Here is an 8688-nt window from a genome sequence, read left to right on the forward strand (position 1 = left end):
ATATATATATATATATAAATAAATAAATTCTGTAAATTTCGTTTTGCTATTTTTATTATGTTATAATAACAACTTATTTCTAGGAATAAATATTTAAACTAAAATAAACAAAGAAAAGAGAAAAGGTGATTTAAGGAAATAATAAAAATAATATTGATGATGAGCTAAGGGAAATTAAGAGAAATTAATAGTCTATACTAGTTCTTAAATATGGTCACTTTTTATATTTTACTATAAAATTATAAAGGGAAGGAAAGTATAGGACTTGAAAAGTAATATACTTTAGGGTATAGTTTAATTTATTTACTGTCAGTAAATACAGTTTTAATTTTTTTGCCATAATTAATGGGACCCACTATCTATTTGTATACAGAATAAAAATAGTCATCCAAAGATTTTTATATAATTTTATTCAAAATCAAATTTATTTCTCCTATTCTCATTTCATATCTTTTCCTAAAATTACTCTTCCCTTCTAATTTGAATTTCCATTGGGAAAATTTTGACCTTCTCCCTCCGATGTTCTTCCACTTTTCTTAGGTAACCACCAAATTCATGGCTTTCAATATTTTTTTTCTTGATTCCTTCTACAACAATTGTATATGTAGTATGATTGTTAGTTTTTTCATATTTTTTTAAAAAATCTTTATTACTTATCAGATTACAAGTCTTTCAAAATCAGAATAGATGATTTCTATCCATATATGAGGATTACGAGAGGTATGTCATTGCATGTCAATGTTGTTGATAATCCACCTTCGTTTCAACTGGGTTAACTCAGGATTCTGGGTTAATGTAGGGTCTATGGCAAAACATAAACAAGTTTAAGTTGAACAATCTATTGAAGAATTGAGATCCATGAAAAAAAATGATCCAATGGCAATTCATAAAGTCATCAACAACGCGAAATCTAGCGGCATTAAGATTGTTGAAGGTGGAAGTAAGAGAAAAATCATAAACATTGATTCAGAAGAGATTGAATCTGCCTCATCAGAACTGGACAGATCTGAAGAATATTGGGAACATCAGGTAGTGTAATTTATATACAAATTACAAAGTTATGTATATAGTGATTTGTATATTAAGTTAATATATACAAAGTATTATGAAACAGTTCTTAATTGTATATTCTATTAGTTGTATACCAATTACTAAAGTTAGGTATATAATGGGTTGTATATTAAGGTAACATATACAAAGTCTTATGAGGCAATAGCTATTTGTATACAATTATTTAATTTTGTATATTATAATACATTATACAAATTCGTCGATATATACAAAAAATTATGAACATAATAAAATATTGTATATATAAACGTTACACCCTCAAATATAGAAACATATTTCAAGCTTACCATACATACAATTAACAAATGAATATTATATACAATCAGTTTAATCATTAATATTTTTCTTTTAAAAAAAACAAAAACATGAAATCACAGATGCACATATATAACTATAATAAATATACCAAAATTATTCTACATTATACAAATTCGTAGAATTATACAAAAGAAAAAATAGGAACATAATAAAATATTGTATACAAACAGATTACCCAAAAAAAATTAAAAGAATATATGATGGTCATATACAGTTTAAAACACAAAATCAATTTACACACAAATATTGTATAAAAATTATATACAATTTCGCAAATATATACAATATAATCAATTTATACATAAATATATCTATGTGTGTGTTTATGTGTTTCATAGATTTATCTAAAAAAAATCAAAAAAATATTTGATTTTGAACTGGTATTGTCTTTCTATAGCTTTAGAATTCTTTTTCGGAGAAATATTTGATTTTGAATGTTTTGTTTAAATCATGGGATTATGTGAATTTATTGTTAGCATCTTTTGTGCTACTGTTACCATTTATTGAAAAATAATTTTTTTGTATTTAATTAAAAAAAATGTTTTATACAAATTTAGAATCACCTAACAAACTAAACTATACCCATGGAATGTAATTATGTAAACTATACCCATGAAATGTAATTTCATAACATTCGTTTGCCATATATGAAATTTTCCCTATACTTTATCATTTGTTGGACAGATGCCTATTTCCCTTCATAGTGGTATAATGGTTTTAAAATGTATTACTTTTATTTTGGTCCCATCACAAATGTATTGTATGATGTTGCAAATGATAGGATGTTAATTAGAAAGATGAACACATCATAAGTAGCAAATCATAAAACTATCGACACGGGTTGTTGTGCATTGGTTAATGTGTTTTACTCTTAATACAAGTCTCAGATTCGAGCCCTAGATATGGAGATAATTCTGTTGGATGCGCCACCCCCAAAAAGGCCCTGCAGAGCGTGATCTGGATTTAGTTGAAAATCCACACGCGATAAAAAATCAAAAGTTAAAATTAAAAATCATGAAACTATAAAAGGGTGTTATGCACGTTAATGAATCCTTATTTTCTGTTATCATGAAACAAGAAACTCTTTGTTTTGCCTTCACTTTTTTCTTTTCCTGTTATCATGAATCCTAGTTTGATATTGTCATCAAACAGGTCATCACTTATTTACGAAACACCATGAGATAATCAAGTAATGCAATAATAATTACCTACTAGAAAAAAGCTTTATCTTACTACAACTTTCGATTACAAATATTATATTTTTTGTCGATTATTATAATAAAAAAATTAAAATTTATATTTTTTTAATTTTTAATAATAATATTCGATCATAATTTCGATTACTAAAATTATAAGATTTTGTAAAATAAAGTAAAAAAGTAATTGAACAGTTACCAATTACAACAATCGAAAACTTATTTATTAAATTGCGACCACAGTAGTCGGTCCTCTAACAATATTTTTGCGTTTAAAATTGATTTATTTTCAACTAATATAATAGTTATTATTTTAAAATGGCACACTCTTTTATTGAAACAAAAACTTCTTAGAGAGCTTACTGCTTCGCCTCTTCGATTTGAATTAGCATTTTCATTAGAGTGCCATCGTCTTAGCAGAGGTTACTGACACCGTCTTAGAGAGATAATGTAAACACTTTTTAGGGTTTTAATTTCAATAATTTTTAGTGTGTAAGGTTTTAGTTTCAATTCTATTGAGGTACTGTAAATTTTTTGGAAGAGGTAATGTAAGCACTCTCCCTCTTTAGGATTTCAATTTGATTGAGGGTCAACTCTTCCCCTTCTTTAGGGTTTCAATTTTGTACCCTAAACTCTCCCCCTCGTTTCAGTTTTGTTGAGGTAGTGTATATTATTGTTGCCTCGCTACTTCGCGCTCTCTATGATTTGCTAATTCTAATTTAAAGTTGTGCTTTCTTGTATTTAATTTTGCTCAACTGTTTTTCTCAATATGCTCTGTGTGGGCTTAATTGGGGTTGAAAGAGGTCAGAAAGACCAGCTATTGAGGTAGGCATATGTGTCTTCTTGCACCTGCCATTGCTGGAGTTTACTGTACACATAACTCTCTAGGAAAAAAATGATTATACTGAGTTAGACGAGGAATCACAAGTTCAAAAAATTGCTGCAGTGCTAGCCAACCGAGAAGAACACCATTGAAAAAGAGATTTTCTTTTGCATCAGTTAAATGGAGAGTTTTCGAAACTAGACCACAATTGAGTGGAGGCATTCTTGATTTTGGGATGATCTTTCTTCGACACATCTCTCTTTGTTCTGTTGTTTTGTGTTTTTGGTTGGAATATGGAGAGACTTGGGTTTGGAAATATGTATGTTCATATTGCAACTTTTATTCTGTATGGCTCCTTTCTGGTTCATCAATTTTGCTGTTGTTAATACTGACAGAGATACTGTTAAGATGGTATTAGGTGTTACCGAAAATTTTCTCTCTCTGTTTGGGTAATTATTGGTGGCTTTTGAATGATTGGATGAGAAAAAGATACAATTTGCCTCCTTACAATTCTTGTTGTGCTAAACCTTATGTTGCTGATTGTGCAGTATGGCTTTTCTGTTGTTGCTGCTCTCGTGCTTAGGAAGTAAGGACTGGAAATTCCTATGACATCGTGGAGGATACATTTCCTAGAAAACCAGATGAAAGTATATCACCATTGCCTCGTGAGGATGGGCGATATAAGTATACTTCAGGTCCTCCACTTCCAACAATAAAAAGTAGTACACCAAGCCCCAACAAATTTGCTGATGAAGTTCATAGTCCTAATAGACAACAACCCTTCGTGGTAGACGAGTCTCATACAAGAAATCAAAATGTGATAATGATACCACTTACTCCGTCAGTTATACAAAGAGAAAATGACAACCTGAATCATAAATTGTAAGCTTGCCTCTCCAATTTTTATGTAAGCTAAATATATGTTGTATTTCTACATTTTAAATATGTTGTATTAGTGTTGATTGAGATCATCGTGCTTAGATATATTATTCTCTACAATAATTTTGCATTACCCTGATTCTTTGACTTTTTTAGTCAAGTGTCTTTATCACTTATTTTAGATTTTTTTTCTTAAACTTCCTATCAAGTCAAACTATATTTTGTATAAAATGAGCTGGAGGGAGTATACAATCAGATCTTTGGGTTCAAATTTATCCAAACATATGCAGATTGGGGAATTGCCGCTGTTGCACAAACCATATGAGTGACAGTGTCCATAAATGTCACAATTATCAGTTGGTGCACTGACAACATTGTCCCAATTTCGGTTCTGATTATTCCATTCTGAAAGCTGTAGAAATCCATTTAGTTCCATCACTACCCTTGCAATAATAGAGATGTCTGTAAGTTCATACATAACTAATATTTCATTACGATCAGATAAGTATGTATAGTTATAACCATTCCATGATGTGTCACGAGATGGTGCATTAGGAAAAACTCGGACAGTCCATGGTCCAGCTCTATAGAGTTCAATGGAACAATTCAAAACGAATGTTTGTTTGAATTCACCAGTATCGAATGTCTAGGTAAACTCACTCATGAAAGGATCATTTGTGCTCTTCCATGACAAAAGAGAACGATGAAAACCAGTTTCAGATTAATCCAAACCTTCAATCCAGGTAAAGCTGTGTAACCTAGATTGTCAAAACTTTGCCACAGGTAGTTCTGAGGCTGATCCTCGTCTGCATCTCGAACAACAATAATGCCTGAATCAAGGAGTTGTGCTAATAGATTTTGCCTATGTCTAGTGGAATCGGAGGACCAAGTTACTCTGCCAGAACCATTTAGAAGAGTAAGAATTTCTTGTCTGGTAAAATTTAGCCCACTGGATGTGTCATTGAGTGGATTGTCTCTATTGCAGCTTAGAACTTGAGACATTTATTATCCCCTCATATCTTTTATTGATAATGCAACACAAGGACTTCTTTGGAAGGTTTTGGTTGAAATTACATGATGAGAGTACATATGTACAACACTTAAAATTTATAAGGTTTAATTTGACATTACGTTAATTAAAATAATAAGTAGGCATATAGTTGAAACTACTTCCTCAAACGATAATGCTAGTTTAACATAGGTAAAGCTTAGAGCTGATTTTTACCAGCTGATTCTGCTTCAACATCATCTTTCATTGAATCCCTGATATGCGGAACTGTTCTTATGGCACCACGACTAGGGTTGACATGATAATCTTCAAGAGCTAGTAGATTGATATGTGCATTATTTTTCCCACTTCTGTTTCCAGATCAACAATTATGCCCACATCCACCTTTACATCACTATCGTTATTATCTTTACCCCTTTACCTGGTGCCTGTTACAACATAGGAACATTATATTGTTAGCTTCAGATGACTTTTGGATAATGATGCTTTTGTTGGGATTATTGTGATTGATGGGTTATTTTGGGATCTCACTATGACCATTGTTAGACTGCTTATGTATATCAGTTTGTTCAGTGCTTGTATGTTCTTGAATTTCAGATGATCTATTGGTATTATGATCACTATTTAATCCATTATGTCGATCAAGGTTCATTTTCCTATACTTAAAACCTATTTTCTTGTCAATAGTTTAAAAACCATCATCATCTTTTTTGCTTTCTTTTTCTTCCTGCTTTCTTCTTTTTGAGCTTTAATTCTCTCATTCCTAGCCTTGTTTCTGCACTTACTTTCAGAATGACCTTGCAATTTACAGTACAGACAATAGCTACGCAGTCACTCATATTTGATCTCGTCCTACTTAACTATGTATTGCTAATGTCTTAAAGAAATGGGGTTATTGGTTATTTAACGTTTATTTCAAGTTGGATTTGAAAGAGGCTTGGATGGATAGCGTCAAACACAACCTACTTCTCTGGTTCCATAACCCAATTAACATCTGATGATATTACTTCTATATGGACAAGTGTGGCAGGAGATGTGAAGAAAGGCAGAGTTTACGGGCTTGGAGCACAACCTTCCTCATGTCATCCGTCACCGTTGTTGTCTGGTGCTTCTACTTCTCAAACTTTAGAAGAAATGCAAATAGAGATTTCAAAATTAACAGAACGACTTCAAACATCTGAAGCTAATTATGCTAAAGTGCAGAAGTTCATGGAGAAACATATGGTTGAATTTGATGAAGGCGAAAAAGAGACTGACTCTGATGAAATGTAGATTATGTTCTTGTTGTTTAGACACTTTCTATGACATTTAGTCTTGTTTTAAACTATTTACTTCCGTTTGAATAACAACTGAATACTTATTAGACTTGATTTTGATTATGCTTGTTTTGGAATGTATTTGATGTTTGGTTTTATTGTTACGTTAAATTTTTACAGATGATAGTATAATTTAGCAGGTGGTGTACCAAAATAAACAACATTTTTCTATATATTAAAAATATGGATTTCTTATAGAATTTTGTTTAGAAAATTAAAAATATGGACTACAGTAATCGAGAAAATTGAAAATGCCGACTACAGTAGTCGGAAGAGTACTTCAATGAATGATAAATGCTAACCACGGTGATCGGCATATATAATTAATTAATTAACTATTCTGACAGCCGAAGTCGACATTATTAGATTAATAAACTATTATTTAACAAGTATTCAAACTACAGTAGTCGGTAGTAGTTGAAATATTATTTTATTAGTGTTCCGATTATAATAGTTGGCATTTCAGTTACTTTAATGATTGAGTTTTAATTTATATATTGTGATTACGGTGATTGGCAAATTCCGACTATTATAGTTGGCAAGTAATTTTCGATGCTCAATCTGCCGACTACTCAAAAGTAGTTGAAAAGTCGTTGGCAAACTCTATTTTCCGACTACATTCCGACTAAATTTGCAGTCGGCAAAGGGCAAAATTCTAGGAGTTTGCTCAATAAAAACCCAATTTACTGTGTCATAAGCCCTTTATATATATACTTTATCATGCACCTGGGTGATGTTCCATTTTTCCCATAGCCTTTTAACAAACTTATAGCTCATAATATTATCATCCAAAGTCAGTCTTCAAGGAATTAACAAAACTACTTTAAGAGCCGGAAGAAGTTTTTCTATATATAAACACAAAAGTTCTCTTTATTATCAATGAAGGAGAAAATTTCGATTTAAAATGTACTTAAAGCTACAAATATTTTTCTATTATTCATTCACACCTTCATCTTAACTTCAACGGTCAATAAACGTACATTGATCGAACTACTTCTACAAAACATTACTTCCATTCGATAATAACTTATTTTAATGTGTGCAACAATAAAAAGGAGGTTACAATTTTCAAGAAATAAGGCAAAAACTTCAAGGCATGGAATTATTATTGTACCATTGTCAGTGTTCCCTTAAACTCATGTTTAACTTATGTATAATAGACGTATAAAAAATAATAAATTATGCTCTAATATTACAAAATTGGCAGAAATGAACTGTAGGTTAAAAATTACATTTCAAATCACTAATGGTAATTCTTCAATATGATTAATGTAATAAATATCAATCAAATAAGCTTATCATACATCAATTTGAACTTGTATTTTTTTTATTTAATTTTTATACAATTCATTGCACTTATTATAGTACTAGATATAGGAATCTGTAACAGCACAACTTCACATAAGTAGCCCTAGACTATGACCGGAATCTCAGAGACGCATTTAAACTTGACCAAGGTCCTATTACGCCCTCAACCCATTTTAAATTAGTTTGGGGGGAGGGGGAGGGGGTAATAGGACCCTAATTAAGTTTAGATGTGTCTTTGAAATTTCGATTATAATCTAGAGGATACTTGTGCCTTATCCCTACTTGTTTTTGCTTCAATTATGTGATACAGAGTCCATTTGGAGAGTCATTCAAATACTTATATATTTTAAAATATTTTAATTTCTTCATTATTGTGATTTATAGTATTTCTTTACGTAATTTTCAAATAGTATATATTAACCCCCTCCCCTGGTTCCAATTTATGTGACACAAATAATCAATCAATTTGTCATGTCTTTTAATATTTAAAGTTATTAATTATTACTATGATTTATAATATCTTTTTACATAATTTTTAAATATATAACATACTAAAAAGCAAGATAAACAAATTAATATGATGTAGAAATATGTTGGACTAAATGTGAAGAAGTCGTGCCCTTCTTTTGATATAGTAGTAAATTAAAAAGGTTTATTCAAATTAACATGAATGGAAAATTAGTACTGCCTCCGTTTAAAAAAGAAATATCTAAATTAGTTAGATTAGCCAGAGATTTAAAAGTAACCCCAAAACCTTGTACGAAATTC

At 30.6% G+C, this 8688-nt stretch overlaps 1 pseudogene; it reads left to right on the top strand.

The window, feature by feature from the left end:
• Positions 1–876: 876 nt before the first annotated feature.
• On the top strand, positions 877–6710 carry LOC107019383 (annotated as a pseudogene).
• The last annotated feature ends 1978 nt before the right edge of the window (positions 6711–8688 follow it).

The sequence above is a fragment of the Solanum pennellii genome, chromosome 5, assembly GCF_001406875.1.
Source record: "Solanum pennellii chromosome 5, SPENNV200".
In the NCBI taxonomy this organism is placed as follows: Eukaryota; Viridiplantae; Streptophyta; class Magnoliopsida; order Solanales; family Solanaceae; genus Solanum; species Solanum pennellii.